Consider the following 18,674-nt stretch of genomic DNA (forward strand, 5'->3'; position numbering starts at 1 on the left):
ATGTCAGAAGTCCACAATTGTGTGAGAGTACAGAAGAAATGCCTATACAGAACAAACTGCAAGTGAGAGCTGCAGGACCATGCAAAATGCTTCCTGTGACTCCATTGTAAATCAGTTTATAAATCTGAATTTTGGAGGACGGTTTCTAGTTAAAGATACAAAAGATCTAAATGCTTGTACTACAGCAACTCTGGCACCTGTCATCATTGGTGAACACGCGATATCACGGGAAGGCTGTATCAGATTTCATCATTTATAGTTGATATGACTCATGGAATTTGTATCACAGCTGAGTACTGTGAGACATACAATAGCATATAATTGGCACAATGATCTCAAAGGTAGATATAAACGGTGTGCAAAAGTGGGACAAGATGCATCAGGAGTTCAAAATGTCAGCCTACAGACAAGAAAAGGGCTCACTCTAGTGGTACAATCCAGCAAAACAATAAAAATGCTCTACCTGGATGTCAACATCTCGCAGCCTTAAAGAGCTGGGGCGAAATGGAGGTATGAGACTAAAGAAAAATAGGGTGAATCAATTGTAAAAATACCCAGAAAAATGTGCAAACTCCATGACTGGTAATATTTCAGGGGACCTTTTTGACAGCTCTGCACAGGATCATCACAGGCAAAATTAGGAAAGCTTCTTCTTCTTTCAGCCATACCACACAAACCTAGCTTGCTTTGGCAGTCAGGAGGACTGGAAATGGGGTGGTTCTCAGTCCCTTCTCTGGCTCCATAAGAACACCTGAACAGACAACCCCAACATGCTTGTATCATCATGTCAGTTCCTTTTTGAGACATGAGAGCAATGGCACTTCCTAGAACCTCATAACAGCTTATAACATTACCCTGCTGTGGATATTCCCTATCCACAGCAGGGTAATGCAGCATGTTGCTCTCTTGCTTGAAAGACAGAAGACTGAAATGGATACTCCACTGCTTGGTATCACAATGCAGTTTCTCCTAACAGCTTTTGGTCACTAATTCTATTTTACTGCTTTCTCTTTGCCATTGATACAGTGGCATTCATTATTATTTAAAATAATTTGATTTTGATAAAGCATTTTCAGAATACCTCCTTTTTTTCAGATAAAAGTATTGATTTTGTCACACTGGTTTCACTGACATCTTCAAAACAAACAAATGAAAACCAAACCCCCACAGAGGTTCCCATAGCAACAAAAAATGTTTGTAATTTCTCATGGAACTATTACATTAGCCTTGCTTTGACAGTCCCACACAGTTAAAAGCCACCTTATTAAAGGAAATACCCTTTCTTTCACCACATTTTCTGCTTTATATTCTATAAACAACATAATATCAGTGATGTTCCCCAGGGCTCAGTATTTGGGACAATCTTGTTTAATTTCTTTATCAAGGAAGGAAACAAATGCACCCGCAGACAGTTTGCAGATGACACCAAGTTGGGCAGGAGTGTTGACCTGCTGGAGGGTAGAGAGGCTCTGCAGAGACTTCTGGACAGGCCGGATCAATGGACCAGGGCCAGTGGTATCAGTTTAAGCAAGGCCAAGTGCCAAATCCTTCACTTTGGTCACAACAGCCCCAGGCAGTGCCACAGGCTGGGGGCAGAGTGGCTGGAAAGTGGCCCAACAGAAATGGACCTGGGATGCTGGTTGAAAACCACTGAACATGAGCTCAGAGGGCCAAGAAGGCAAATGGCATCCTGGCCTATATCAGGAATAATGTGTTCAGCAGGAAATGATTCTTCCCCTGTTTACTTGGCACTGGTAAGGCCGCATCTTGAGTGCAGTGTCCAGTTCTGAGCCCCTCACCACAAGGAAGACATTGAGATGCTGGAATGTGAACATGTTAGTGGGGCCCTGGAAAAATGTTAAAGATAGACTCTGAAAATGTTAGGCTTTGTGTTTTGCCCAATGTGTTTTGCTCCCTGCGTAATCAGTATGATAAATGATATAATTGTTAGATGTGATGATTGTTTAGTTATTAAATATAATTATTATATAATCATAAGAAGAATCATGAGAAACTATGTTAGAAGTTTAAGGGGGGCCACGAGGAGCCATGCTTGGCTGAAATCTATGTATACAATAGAACAATATAAGTTTATATTGTATTAATGAACAATCATTAACATTAAAGTTATATAACGATAGAATATAAAAACATGTTCACCCCGAACCCATATCGGAGTCAGATTTGGGTTGGTACCCCTGACACCCAGAGCTCTTCAATAAAAGCACCTACATATAATCATTCTTGTGATTATGTGTTTCTGAATGCTAACAAACAGAGGATGGCAACAGAGCTGGTGAAGGATCTAAAGAGCAATTCCTATGAGGAATGGCTAAGGAAGGTGAGGTTATTTCACATGGAGAAAAGGGAGGCTAAGGGTGACCTTATCTCTCTCTACAACCACCTGAAAGGAGATTGTATCACAGAGGGCATCGATCTCTCCTCCCAAGTAACATGTAACTGTACTAGAGAAAATGATCTCAAGTTGCACCAAGTTTAGATTGGATATTAGGAAGAATTTCCTCATGGAAAGGGTTATCAAACTAGAACTGTCTGCCCAGGGAAGTGGTTGAGTCACCATCCCTGGAGGTCTTAAAATGATGTGTAGATGTGGTGCTTAGGGACATGGTTTAGTGGTGGATGAGGCAATGTTAGGCTAATTGAGGGACTCAATGAATCCAAAAGCTTTTTCCAACCTAAATTATTTGAATAATTATATAAAAAGCAACAACAGAAGGAATACAGGGGTGTAAGAGTCTTTGTGTAATACTCTCCCTTTCTGCTTTTTTTTGTAATTTTTTAACCTGAATCTAAGTACAGTTTTGCAGTTAATTTGATTATTTAAAGCCTAGTTAAAGACTGGATGGGGAAATAAGAAAAAGCATTAAGAGAAATCACAAGATCCTTCAATGATAAGTGCAGATAAGCAGCAGGAAAAAAATAGTCCTAAATTGTTCCATAAACAATAATTTTAGTCTTGAAATTTGCTGTTTTAATGGTATGAATGTTACAGTGAAAAGATGGGATTTTATTTTCAGGAAATACCTGATTGGTGAAAAAGAGAGCCAGACTTCTCAATGGCACCTAGAGAAAGGAAAAAAGGCCATGAAGAGAAATTGAAACACAGTAAATTTCACTGAAATATAAGGTTATTTTATTTATTTATTTGTTTGTTTGTTTATTTATTTAGTTGTACAATGGTAGTGAAACATGTTGTCCATATTATTTTTTCCATCCCTGGAGATACACAAAACCTGATTGGACAAGGCACTGAACTGCCAGCTTTAAGCAGGGCAGGTAGATTAGATTATCTCAAGATCTCTCCTAACCTCAGCCTTCTCATGTTCCTGTTGTTTTAAATTGAAAACTAGATAAATTATCATGGCTATATTAAAGTTATGTCAGATATTTATGTGTGGCTTGGGATATCCTTACCACTGTGAGCTTTGACAGAAGCACTTGGCATCAGAGTTCAATATTTACAAATACAGTGCATGTAACTCTAGATGTGGAAAATCTTTTGAAATGCCAATAGAATTCACAAGGGAAAATATTAAAATGGAGAAAAATTAAGGAAAAAATGTAAATCCCTGCAAGCATACCACCCCAAAGGTGTCTTATACTTGAGCGTTCATATGAAGTGTCTTCTCATTATACCTGTATGCCCTAACGAGGACTGGAGGTGGAAACAAAAGAGTACATACTTCAAAGGTAAACCTCTGTGCATGAGAAGAAGAGATATGATTTTATAATGGTGGAAGGCAGTGAAAGAAACACTTGATCAGAAAAGACTCAAATGATCTCACTTCACAGAGTCTGGAATTAAAAAAATAAATTAATTAAACATTGATTTAATTAATTATTTATCCTTAACTAAAGACTCAAGTTCAAAAGAAAGGAAACATAAACATTCATAAACATCATAGAGATACCCTGCCACAGCAACAGAGCCTTACTTACACTGACTACTCAAAAGAAGTATCAGTCAGATTATTTTTAGTTTTTTCATGTGAGCAAATGAATCAGAAAAAGCCAAACTAAACACCACTAAAAAAAATGGCTTTGTTTCTTGGGGTTGGTTGTTCATTGGGGGATTTTTTTATATCATCTTAAGGTTTTGGATAAGGAAGAAACCAGTTTAAAAGAGATTATTGTTTCTGAGCTTGTTAGTTTTTTTTTCATGCAACCACTAGTTTTATATTTCATGGTTTTTCTTTAACATTGTGTAGAAAATAGGAAAGCTGTTTGGCTGAAAAATTATTAAAGATCAAAGCCTGTTTTACAACAGGCAGCAAAGCTTTTGAACTCAGGTGTCAATTACTTTATTAATGCGTTCAAGTGCCTGCTGTTAAAAGTTCAAAGGCACCATTGCCCTCACCAATTAAAGTTTAGTGTTCTTGAAAAGAAGTGCAGTTGTAGTTAATCTCTACTACTGTGAGATGACATCTGTTTAATTCACATTTTTACTCTTTTGCCACAGTATTAGAATACATTATTTTGTATAACACTTACTCATAAAATCACAGGAAGGCTTGATTTGGAAAGGACCTTATACATCATCCAGTTACAATCCTCCTGTCATGGGCAGGGCCTACACCTGGCTGAGGAACCCACCCAGCCTTGCCTTGAACACTTCCAGAATGGGGCATGCACAGCTTCTCTGGTTGTTCCAGTGCCTTACAATCCTCCAAGTCAAGAACTTCTTCCTAACATCAAGTCTAAATCTCTCTTTTTCTTTAGTTTAACCTTGTCCACTTACTTTCTTCCCATGCAAAAAGTCTCTCTCCAGCTTTCCTGTAGGCCCCCTTTAGGAACTGGAAAGCTGCCATGAACCTTTTCTTCACACTGAACAACCCCAGCTCTCTCAACCAGAGCGTGTAGGAGACATGTTCCAGAAAATCTCCATGGTGCTCCCTCTAATAGGCATGCATCTCCCTTGTGCTGACAACTCTGGACCTGGATGCACCCCAGGTGAAGTTTCATGAGTAGAGGGGTAAAATCACCTTCCTCAACCTGCTGGTCACTTCTCTTTGGATGTAGCCCAGGATGCAGTTGCACTTCCAGGCTGTGAGCACACACTGCTGGCTCATGTCCAGCTTTTCCTCTGGACCCCCCAAGTCCTTCTCTGCAGGGCTGCTCTCAATGAGTTCTTCTCCCAGTCTGTACTCATGTCTGACATTCCTCTGGACCAGATGCAGCACCTTGTGTTTACTTACTTTCTTTCTTTGCATGATGCCTTTAACCATTATAATTTGGAAAATACTCATTTTTCTATTGCTTTTTGTCATCTGAAATATTATAAAGTAAGCCAAAACAGATTTCAAGGATGTCAGTTGTTCTGCTTTAGCTGCCTACATACCTAGATTTAATCCATAGTGTAAGAGATAGGGGTTTTTTAAAATTTTAGTTGTAAACATACTTGTAATTATTAATTGTGGTTTATCAATATGCAGTATTTTTACTAGCCCCTTCCACCAAACAAGTTCTTATTCTACTACTTTCCAAAATGAGAATTCAGGTCCATCAGTTTACTAAGATTGGCATTCAAATTTCAGAGGCATTTCTGCATTCATAATCACCCTGCAGAAGCCATATTGGTTTATTTACTGACATACTTAGAATAATAAATCAATTTCTCTTCCCTTTGCCCTTAAGTATATGCTCAGTTTTATCAGAATAACCAGTAGATTAATTGCCATGTGGGAAGAGAAACAATTGCTAATCAGTATCTGAAATGTTTATTATTTTGTAGGTAAATCTTGCTAAACTGAATCTTTGGTGTGAACTTAATGAATAGGATGATAACTCTTCAGTTTGCTTTTCCCTTCCTAACATAATTAACTCCTTCCTACAAAGATAATAATCAGTTTTGACTATTAGACTACAGACAATCAATTGACTATTGATTGTCAATGAAGATTGACAATTTTATTATTGACAATCAATCATAAACTTCAGTATTATGAAGATTAATATCTTCGTGCAAAGATAATCAATCAACAATCAGTAATCAATTTCACACTATAACATGTGAAATAATTTTCTAGACAAAATAACTATGTTAAAATTTAATAATGTGATGAACTAATATGCTTTGCATATGCTAATATAACCCAATAATACAAAGCTTGTGTTGATTAAAACTAGAAACCTTTGGAAAAGTAGTAAAATAATATCTAATCAATAATAAAACACTTGAGTGTTTGTGAAGGGGTAAATTTTCTTTCTCACTGAGATTCATTGATGTTAGAATTGTAACCCAAAGATCATAGAAAAGAAACTGAGTGAAGAAATTAGAAAACCATATGGAATTAATACTTGACTAATATATCACTCCTGTAATCTTTTTCAGTATTTCTTTTGTAAACAGTTTTGAGCAGTGAAAATAAAACAAATGTGTGTAACAGCATTCAAAATTAAGAGCTTCAGGAAGAAGGCTGAAAGAATTAACTTAAATCTTTCCATGCAGCGTCTGACACAGTGTAGTGAGAGAAAGCCCTAACAATATTTGTCAGAGGTCTGCCTCAGCTAAGTAGCTATAAATATTACTCAATTTTGATACCAGCATTGGATGATTGAAATGGTCAAATAATTTTGTTCTCCAAAAGTCATATTGTGATTTGTGAAGATCATCTTTTCTCTGGGCTGTGTTCCCCAAGTTCTGTCTTCATAGAAAACGATAAATGAAAGCTACTAAATATACCTCACAAAATAAGGTATTACCTTTGTTATCTATTAGTAACAGCCCTAAAATACAAGCATAATATGTGAAGAAGAACTCCTTCAAGACAAAAATATATTTTTCCAGGAAAAAAAAAAGGTGGGCAAAGCTTAGAGAAAAATAAACCTGAAACACATATTCAAAAGGAGGTTGAGTCTTAATTGTTGCTATAACTTTCGTACCTTGTCATATGTCAGTTAAAACAATTAAAATAAAAATTAGAAAGAAAAATAATACAGAAGAAGATGAAATAATTAGGAATAATTAATAATTGGATCAAAACTGGATTTATGCACATTCTGTAATTTTATTGGACTACACATGATAAAAAAAGCTGTCGTTATAATGGCATAGGCCTATCTCTGTCTGTGAATAATTTTTAAGGAATCAATGTTGCACAAATACAGGAAAAATTTCAGGTTATGGGGGAGTTATGGAATGAAAAGGAAATTATGTTGATGATTATGGGAGGGTCTTCTTGTGACCTGCTTGTTTCTGTAGGTAGCTAAGCTGGGGAAATGTAAGGAGATGTGGGTGAGTTTCTAAGGTTACAGTTAATCAACATTTTACTGTTTCAGTAGCAATGAGTTATGGTATTAATAACATTATGACTGGCTACGTGCTTTTTCAGGTACAGCCAAGTAATTGGTCTATATTCAGCATTTTCTGTAAGTTTTGATCAGCCTTGTGTGTTTGCTTTGCTGGGTGTTTTACTTCTTTTGTTAAGCAAAAGAAAAACTCAAACACTGAAATAAAATCTGAAGTATTTTATATAGTTCTGTTGCCATAACTATAAAAATTAAGTAAATATTCATATGAAAATAAATGTACAGTGAACACAGTAAAGAGAGCATTTGAAAAAGGAAACAGGCAGGGAAGACAATTTTATTGTCCAGAAATGTGGGGTTCAGAATCAAATGTGATAAAGCTAAATTTAATTCTTTCCATTGAGGTTCACATAATTTCATTATAGAATTAATAAACTTTTCTTTCATCTCTTACAAAAAAAACAAAATCCCAAACCTGCAAAACCAATGCTTTGGTATGATTTCCCAAATAATCATTGATATATAAGTCAAATCTGTAGGCAAGGTTTATCCTTTTTTTTTGTAATTCTGGTTAATATTCAGAGTAAAGAAGAGGGTTTGAGATCAATTTTAAGTATACAGACACTGTGAGAAATAGTTGTCTATTATGCTCCAGCTTTTCAGATTTTTATTTATTTCTCATATGAAATTGTTCAGTGGAATGACAATCTTCAGGATCTGCTTTTGCTTATTCATAAAATGCCAGCAAGGAAAGCAGACAAATATAAATATTTAATGAAGTTTTAAGGCAATTTTCTTTCTAGAAGCTAAAATGTTGTCTGTAGTACTTTCCTAGTCACTAAACAGCCATAAGTACAAACATTTTTGAAAAGATTTTAAAAGCTTGTTTGCTGAGGAATATGCTGAACTATTTAAACAGTTTTCCTTCTACTGAGTAGCTTTAAAAGTAGGAAATATACCTCTGGTAGTTTGCTATCTCTATGCAAATCAATAACAAAAGCTCATGAAAAAATAAAGACCTATTAGACAGTGCATTGAAAGTTGCTATATTTTTGAGCAGCAAGGATAATCTTGCAATGAAGAATCATCTTGGCCTCAAAAGTAGAATTCAAATAATAATTCAGAAATGTATTTGAAAGCATACATATTCAATATATTACTTTACAGAGCATTTTTATATCAATATCTCAAAATTGCTATCATGGCAAATAGTATAATTCCAGTTACAATAGAATGTTCTGGGCTTTAAAACTCCCAGCCAACCCTGAACTTGTGGGCAATCAGCTGTTTCAGCTGGATCCCTCTGAGTCCATTGGCCCTGATGGCATTCATCAAGAATACTCAACAAGTATTCAAAAATCATTGAGCACTTTCTCAATGACTTTTTTGAGCAGACTTAGGAGTCTGTAGAGGTGCCAGTCAATTGAAGTTTTCCCAATTTTCAAGAAAGGCGAGAAGTATGACCCTGGAAACTGCAGGCCTATCAGTCACATTTCAATGACTGATAAAATTATGGAGAAAATAACTTTGAGAGGTTCTGAAAAACACCTGAACAGTCATCAGTCACAGCCAGCATGGTTTCATGAGGAAAAAGTCCTGCTAGTCATATTTAATTTCTTTTCACAACAAGGGAACCCTAACTGATCAAGGGTAGCCAGTTGATGTAATTTTTTTGATTTCATTAAAATTTTTGATACTGTCTCTCTCAGTATCCATCTGGAGAAAAGGCTCAGCAAACAACTGGATAAACACATCATGAGATTTGTGAACATCTGGCTGAAAAGGCAATGGGGTGATATCAGGCTGGTGACCTATCGTTAGAGGCATTCTGCAGGGCTCCATCTTAGGCCCTGTGCTCCTCAACATCTTCATAAATGACTTCAACATGCAAATCAAAGGTACACCAAGAAAGTTTGACAATGATAGTAAATTGGAAGAAGCTGCTGACGCCCTTGAAGGCAGAGAGAACCTGCAGAGAGACCCCAAAAATCTGAGGGCTGGGCAATCACTAACCATATGAAGTTTAACAAAGACAAGTCAGTTCCCAGCCTTTACTGCTGCACATGTATATTTCAGTCCAGGTGTAGAGTTTTGCCTTTGCTTTGATTGAATAGTGTCAGGATTTTGTCAGTGCTTTTCTATAACCACTGATGATCCTTTAAATAGAAGCCTTTATTTCCAGAGGTAGCCAATTTGTATTACCTGGTAATTTGCTGCGGATATAGCCTGTCCCATTATCTAGTCATACAATAAATTAGTATTGAGCTCAACAGATGCCACAAGTAATAAGCCACAAACTAGACATTGCAAGGCTAATCACAAACCTTTGGGCTCAGTGTCATTGTTACTTTTCCTCTCACAGTCTTCCCATGCAGGCTATACCTCACCAGCTTTTCTAGAAATATATTAGGTGTCAATAAATTTGCTAATGTCAAAGGAAACAACAACCATTTTCTTTCCCACCATGCATAAAGCCAGAACATCACTACAGAATGCAATCACATATGATCCACATATCGATACATTCTAGATTTGCATTGGAATTGCCTTGGAATTCATTTAGGAGTACCTATAGGTCAAGAAGATGTAGAACAGTCAGGAAGGGTTTAATAATGTCAAATCATATTTGAACAACTTCAGTTGTCTTCTAAGATGAATTTTCTGTATGGATTGTTGAACAGTGGTAGATGCAACAGTATTTTGACTTCTGGAAAGTTTTTGACATAATAACCTTCTGAGCTTAAAGGATTGAAATCAACAGCTTGGTATCTGTTTATTATTGGGAATTAGTGGAGTCCTTGGTGTTTGATAGTGAGGCACATGTTGTTTAATATCTTTATGAACAACCATGGTGATGAGACAAAATGTGACCTTTGACCTAGAAATACTATGATGAACTTAAGGACTGGACCAATGGAAAACTCCTAAGTTCCTTGAGGGAATAAAAGCCATTTTCTGCATCCTGAGTAGAAGAACACCAAAAAATAATGCATGACAAACAAGTAGCTGAATAGGACTTGGGAGCAACAACGAATTAATAAAAATTAACTTCACAAGGCATTCTGTGATTTGCTGTGAGAATTGTACCTGACCAACAAAGAATTTTTTTTTTTCCACTCAGTGCTAACAAAGCCACAACTGGGACATTGTATCACTCTTGCTTGTTTCTCCCAGCTCCAAAGTGATGGGGAGAAAATTAAGGCAGTTTGAAAAAAGGCACATATCGAAGAATATCTGTATGAAGGAGCTGGATGTGTTTAGTATGGCAAAGGGAAGATTAGGAGGTAATTTAAAACTTCCTGCAAGTACTTGAAGGACAGTTACCAAGCCAGTACAGTTCATTTCTTTTTGTTGTGTTAGGAGATACATGGCTCTGCCCATGAGTCTGATCAAGTTCAAACTATTAGGAAAAGTTTCTTTCACTGAGAGGTTGCCAAGGCACTAGAACATGTATCATATATTGGTTTTAGGATCCTCATATTTTCATATTTTCACTTATGAGGAGCAGCTGAGGGAACTGGAGGTGTTTATTCTGGAGAAAAGGAGGCTCTTGGAGGACCTTAAAATCTTCTACAACTACCTGAAAGGAGGTTATAGCCAGGTGAAGGTGGTTCTCTTTTCTCAGACAACAGGATGAGAGGAAACAATCTCAAGCTGTGAGAGATATTAGGTAAAATTTCTTGATGAAAAATGTTATCAAATTTCGGTACAGGCTGCACAGGGAATCAGATGAGTCACTCTCCCTGGAGGTATTTAAAAACCAGGTAGATGTGCTGCTTATGAACATAGTTTAGTGGGACTTGGCAGTCTTAGGTTTAGGGTTGGACTTGAATGTCTTTTTCAATCTAAATGATTCTATGGATCTTTTCTTAAATTAGGGAAGGGACGTTTTCCTGACAATAGGAATACCCAGGTGTGGCTTTTGAATCCTTGACCACTAGATGAAATTTACAAATAAAACACAAATGTGAGACCAGGGCCTGCATCCTTCCTCCATGCTAAATAATCTAGTTGCACAGTATGAGTAATACCTCTTTTCTTTTTGTTCAATTCTACAAATGTATCCCAAAGTATGTTAATCACAGTGAAAAAACTTCACTATTAAGACTGATTTCACCTTGCTGGTATTATGGCTAATTATGAATCTGTTAATCAGAGCATTATCCCAGGATATTTGAGTTTGAATTCTCTCAGGCTGATGTGGGAACTGAGGAATTCCTGAAAATGTTTTTAGTTGGAAAAAAAATAAAAGGGTTCTGTAAAACCATGCATCTGAATAAATTGCCTATTATTCTAAATGCATCAGAAAGTTCTAGTAATAATATTACAGAAAGACTGAACCTTTCAGCATCATCAGAAATAGCAGGCCTTTTGGTGGTTTACACAAAAGTACTCATAATTTGCTTGGGTATATCTAATGCTGATGTGCTTGGCATTGTCATAAGAGTGGCAAATGTGTAGCAATAAATGTTTCATCCTGAAAAATATTGTGGTGCTCATTTGGCTGAGATGCCCCTCAGATAAGCAGCTGCTGAGGTGTTTCCAGACTGTCTGCCTGGAATTTGGATGCCTAAATTGAATTTCAGTCCCATATTAGGCAAATAAAACATACATAGGTTTAACTACATTTCCTCCAGGGAATATAGGCCATTAATGTGTCCACTAAAAATTAAGGGAAAGCAGCAAAATTGAAAGTGATAAATATATTCACACCATATGTTTCAGCAATCTAATTTTACATGCCTGTGTCAGAAGCCTAAACTCTGTTCAGTTGCTTGAAAACACTTTCTGGAGGAGTCTTTATGTAGGCTGTTTCTCATGATTATATGTGCTCTAAATTCAGTACTTATATGCAGAATCCTTTTTTGCTATATACAGCAGATAAATGGCACAGACAGGAATAGATCAAAGTTTTCAGGCAGACTCTTTCTAGTTCCCTACTCACTGGGCTCTATTGTCACTTGAGGTTTTTTTCACCTACCTCAAGACTATGCTTTTTTCCCCCTGGCACTTGTGTAAGAACAATAGGACCTTTGTTGTACAAAACAGTTCTGTAAATGTTGGCAGCTACTTACTGAAAAGGAAACAGAATCTGTGTTTCTTGCATTTCATATCCTCCTTCTCACCCATCCTGGCTCAATGAAGTGTTCAGCAGTGAACATGATCTTGCAAGGACAGGGACAGGGATAGCAATAGGAGCAGAGTCAGAACAGATGTCTCCCAGCATTTGGAGATTAGAGCAGGTTCCTCCCCACTCTCTAATCCACCCTCAAAGGATTCTCCTCCTTCTGGCAGGAGCTGTTGCTTTCTTGGGGGCAAGGGCCTGAAAAACCCCAGGGCTGGAAGGACACAACAATGCCCTGTTGGGGCTGCAATGCCAAGGAAAGACCCACCCACCATGGGTGCCCTGCTCCTCCCAGGAACCTTGGGAGTCAGAGTGACACAGGTTAAGTGCAAAACCAAGGAGAGGAAATAGGTACTAGGAAATTTTCTTCTAAAATAAGTCAGTTTTATTAATAATGAGGTTTTTCTGCCCTAAATAGACTATTCTGACTTGCAGAAATTCTCAACTCCATAAACACAGTGCAGCCCTTTTAGTCAAAATAAAAAGGATTTTGAGTGCCACCTTTACTCCTGTTGTGGATGGGATTCCCGTGTCCACAATCTGAGCCATGGACTCAGGTCAAGGATGCTAAATTTATATGCCTGTCTACAGGCTGGGAGTCTAAGCTCCCATTATGGGCAAAGCAGTTAAGGGAAATAAGTAAATTTCCTAAACAAGGAGAGTCCAAGATATTTGAGACATCTATATGCACTTGGCAGATGACTACCTATGTCTTTCTGAAATAGCCATTAAATTCACGTGAGATGTCACAAGGATGTTAAAAGGCATAAGATGCCAAGGAAAAACTCTGCCCTCCCTAAGGAAAAATCTTACTGTGATCCATAGAATCAGGGGAATTTGGATTACTCATAAACAAATTAAATTAATATTACAAATTAAATTTGGATTTAATTTGCTCACATTAAATGATACACCTATATGGCTGATTCCCATTCCCCATGTACAGCAACTCAAATTATGCTAACTGTACATGTACGTTTCCTAAGATTTTGCTAGGGTTGAAGTAGATTTTTAAATTAAAATGTGGGAGTTTTTTTATTTATACTTCATGACAGTTGGTAATGGAGAAAATATTGTCTAACATTTGCAAGCAAACGTGGTAAACTTTAAAAGAAAAAAAAAGGAAATTATTTGATGTTGGACAAAACTGATGTTAAAAGCCAGCACATAACAGCATATGAGGAAAGCTAAAACAGATGAAAAAAAATATATATATATAATTAATTATATGGGACCTAACAACTATATATTATAAAACAGAGTGAAAGATCTCTATATACATACCACAAGTCTGTCTGGCCAAAGACTGTAAGGTCCACAACAGAGCTAATAAACGCCTTGCGTCTTTATAGATTCAAATTCTTAAATTATGTTTCTCTTCATCCAAGGTATTTTCCATAAACAGGATTAGAAACCTACAACACCTTTCTGAAAATTACCCAATGGTTAGAAGACTTTATGTGTCCTCTCCTTCATGGAATTCTGGTGGCCATTAAGGCCAGTTTTGCATTGCAGTGTCTTGTAGTTGTGGTTGCTATATCAACCGACTTCTACTGAATTGCATATTTCCATGAAGCTGTAAGAGTATGGACGGATTCAAGACTTGCACCAGTGAATCTGATTTGACTGAAATCAGTTGAAACATTAAGACCTTCTATTAGTTTGGTGTCATCCATTTTCCTCCTCGTGCTGTCAAATACCTGCACACACCTTTAAAAATTTTGAGAAGGAAGTCTAAGTAAAAATTGCTAAAAAAAAATCAGAGTTGTCTTCTATGTGGTCAAGGACTTGAAGACATGAAAAGGTTACAAAAAGTATTTCCTAATAATTTTGAGTTTGTTTTTTGTTTCAAGATTCTTTCTTGGTTAGAACCAAAACTAGAGAGATGAAATTTCCCTTGACCTTATCCTTAACAACTATTAATAATTACTAATTTCAAAACCAAATCCACCATAAATATGCCTCAAACATTGAAAACTGAATTGAAGAGCATGCTTTAAAGATATTCAGAAATGTGAGATGCCTAATGGAAAAAATAAATGAATAGACAATTTTCTCAACTGGTTTTAATACCTTATTTTTTCCAGAATTTCTCTTCTCTAGAACTGGCAGGAATTAATCATTGTGAAAGTAGCTGCGTCTGCATCCAACTGCACTGCAAAAGTGTTGCATGCTCACATTGATAATAGTATCAGTGCAATTCTTATGACATTATGCCAGTAACTAGAAATATGGAGATAAAATTAATTCTATATAAAAAGAATAAAAGGAGAGGCTGTGTTTGTTCCATTTGAGGGTTTGTTCATCAGGTTCTTTCACACTAATTACAATTACGCTTTTTAGTTCAAAAATATTTTTCTATGGAAGTGCTGATTGTTGTTATCTGTAAAGATAAATGGACAAGCAGAAATAGAACTACTACAGATAGAGATGAAAAAAGCTTTTTTTATTGCCTTACATGAAATGATAAGTATATTGATGAGGTTCCGTATTAGCAAATTTTGAAAAATGAAATATTCTACTGAGTTTTGGCACTGTATAGGTAGCTGTGTTTAGAAATTAGAAATAGAGTCAGTTATCTAAATCCAGTCTAATTTATTTAGCTCTGTAATTCAGCTATGCTTATTCACTACACCAGAGGAACATCTAAAACTGTACTGGCCTTCATGGCTGCTCAACAGTCTTGGACTACAGGGGAGTTTTGCAGGATTGAGACAAAACAATGAAAGAGAAAAGAGAGCAGGGTGGCTACTCTACCTTTCTGTTTGAGTGTAGTATCAGGGAGGTATTGAGCATGCTATCTTGTTGTCATGCAAAAGAAATGAGTTAAATTTAATATCAGGAAATACTCCCTTGCCTACAGGTGCCTACATGCCTCAGCACATCCAGCCTGTCTTCTACCTGGCTCTTGGGATTTGATGGGTTTCCTGTGGGTCCTGTAAAATACCTGCTAGTGCCATACAAATGCTTCAGATATCATAAGGGTCAGAAATAGCTGTAAGTGATTTCGTCAGTTTATGATGCCAAGGAAGATTAAGCAACATTAAATTACTAAGTTTACACTTTTGATTCTGTCTGCTCCTAAGACAACAATGAGATTCATTTTCCTGAGCAGCAGGACCTAGAGTTTTCCTGGGCTATCCCACCTGTCTTCCAACAGTGCCTCCAAAAAACCACAAGTTTGCTGTCATTCTGAACCATATCTGCCAGACTGTCCAGATGTTTGGATATCCTAAGACATAGCAGATGGCACTAAATGTCTACATGTAGCAAACAAATTGAATCTCTGTTCAGTTAAATCAGTGGATGAGGCCTCAATGTCATCTGAGACATCCCCATTACCTTCAAGCGATTGTAAATCACACACAGGCCTTGGACGAGACCCACATCTTTTTCAGATCAACATCTGAATATCAGCAAGGAATATCCTAAGGGCTCTTGAAAGGCATTAAATACCTGTGTTTAGGTGACTGAATTAGTAATTGAGTGTAGGGAGCTCGTCAGCTAAAGAGATACATACATTTTATCACCTGCAAGTTCTGTAGACTTCACTGACTGTGTTGAACAGAAACTCTGTATAGTTGTGCATACATAGTATATTGGCAAGGTTAGGTAGGGGTGGCTGCAGGGATGGTCTGTATAAAGCCAGAGGCTGCCTGAACCCAGCTAAATTCAGCTTGCCGCAGCAGAGCAACACACATGAGCCCATCAGCCAAGCTGATTGCCTTGAGGAGAATTTATCGTTGGGAAAGGCAAAACACTGTGGAGGCATTGAGGAATGAAACTTGGAAAAAAAGTGTGAGAAGCAACCCAGTGAACACAAAAGTCAGAGAGGGAGAGGAAGGAGGTGCTCTAGACTCCAGAGCATTCTCTTCAGACCATGGAGATGCCCACATCAGAGCACATATTTATACTGCAGCTTGTAGAAATTGTAGACTGTAGCAGGTAGGCATTTTGTGAGGAACTTTTGAGAGCTCATGCTAGAGCAGATTGTCCTGACACAGACAGCAGCCTGTGGAGATGAGCAAATATTTCATTGCAGCCAGTGGAGACTACCACATCAGAGTAGATATCTAGACTGTGGCCCATGGAGGACACATGCTGAAACCAATTTATTCTGAAGGAATGTAGGTAGGACATGTAGGTGATCCACAATGGAGTCAGAAAAATGTGGGGAGCAGGAAGGAGCTGCAGCGAGGAACATTTAGACATTTAGGTGCTGACAGTAACCACCTGTTTCCCACCCTGCCAGTCACACTTGTGGTAAGGATGCAGGGAGTAAAGGACTGAAGTTGAGAAAAATAAATGGCTTGTGGAGGAAGGTGTTTTAGTTTCTGTCTTTGTTCCTCAATATCCACATGTATTTTAATTGGCAGCACATTAAATTAATTTTCCCCAATTTGAGTCTATTTTTCCTACGACAATAATTTGTAAGTGATCTCCCTGTCTGTGTCTCAAGCAATCATTTTTTTCCTCTGTTTCTCCTCTTGTCATGTTGAAGATAGGGAATGAGAGAGAGCAGATGGGTGGGTGTGGTGGTTTAATCCCAGCTGGCAGCTAAACACCATTCAACTTCTCACTCACACCCCTACAATCTCCTCCTGCTCCTCCACCTCCCCTGGTAGGGAGGAGAATTGGTGAACCTCATGGGTTCACATAAGAACATCATCATCATCATCTCATATTCTTTTTATTATACATTGTAACACACTATACACATAACATTAATGGGATGAAGAATTAATAAATAATATATAAATATACTGTTTCAAAATACATACTATTTTAAGTTTTGTTTAATAACCATTAATATATTAAAATATTTATACTTATAATAGTTATATTTAAATTTCATAAATATAATTATTAATAACAAATACTATTATAATAAATTAATTTATGATGATGAGGAGGAGGAGGAGGACGAGGAGAGAAAGTAACAAAACCCTAGCGAAATAAGTAATGCACGGTCCAATTCTCACCACTTCCTAATCAATGTCCAGCCTGTCCCTGGGCAGTTATCAGCCCTGCCTGGCCAACTTCCTCCAGTTTATAAACTGGGCATTTCTATAGTTCTATAGACACTATATCCATCTATATATAGATGTTTTATAGTAAGGCTCACCCCTTTGTCCAGCTGTCCTGGCTGTGCTCCCTCATGTGCGTTTGTGCACCTCAATACTGGCAGAGCATAGGACACTGGAAAGTCTCTGACTGAGGGTAACCACTACTTAGCAAAACCCCCAAAACTCCCAAAACATCAGGGGCATCCTCAACATTGTTCTTATACTAAATCCAAAAAGCACAGTGCTTTACCAGCTACTAAGAAGAGAATTAACTATGCCCCAGACGAAAACAGGAAAGGAGGGGTCTGACAGCCAGCCAAGATCAGCCTTCTAATCTTGAAAAGTTTTTATCCAACTATCTTGGGTATTAGAGTATCTCAGATTCCAAGAGAATGTGTATTACACTTTGAAGATGTCAAATAATAGTAGTAGTTAAACACCTGTTTTGCTACACATCATGAAGTGATTAGAATCTCCAAATAAGTCTTGCTGTATAAAATGATGCTAAAGAATTCTAGCTAGATCAAAAGATTAAATGCAAATGTGAATACCATGATTGCATGATCAGAGGAAATTAATTTTAAACTCTGCAAGAAAAGAAAAAAGGTAAGTTCCTATTCTAATTACACTTACTTAGAAGAGAAAGTACTGGAGATATTAAACCTCTTTTTATCATGGGATATAGTGCAGAGGTAAGCATGCCGTAATATACTACTGTAATATACCTGGCCTGCCACGAAAGGGAAATGTTATTTTAGGACACTGTCTCTGCTTCTGACTTTCAGAGCAGGTTCAAAAAGCAAAATGTCTATCTGTTTATAAAGTTTCAGGAGGACTTTGATGAACTTCCCTCTTTTAGTTAAATTTTGGCATATCATTACATAAAACCAGAATGCTAATTGCCTGGTTTTTCAGTTTGCCTCCCATCTTTTGCCAATACCAGCTGTATAAAAATCCCAGATTAGACAATTACTAAGTCATTTACTCATAGGGACATTTCCTTTTTAACCCAACAAAACTAGAAAGTGATTTATGCTTTCTCTCTATATGTCTATCTACCTATCTATCTATCTATCTAATCTATCTATCATTTCAGTTATATATGTGAAAAGCAGCTGTGATTTCTGTTGCATAAGCTTATTTTTTAAAGTTACTTGGAGATGTGAATAGTTGAAAAGTATAATTTATATCTCACATTGTCTGAAAAAAATCTA

Source organism: Agelaius tricolor, unplaced genomic scaffold, assembly GCF_023055355.1.
Source record: "Agelaius tricolor isolate 1412-34295 unplaced genomic scaffold, bAgeTri1.0.p SCAF_7, whole genome shotgun sequence".
Taxonomy (NCBI): Eukaryota; Metazoa; Chordata; class Aves; order Passeriformes; family Icteridae; genus Agelaius; species Agelaius tricolor.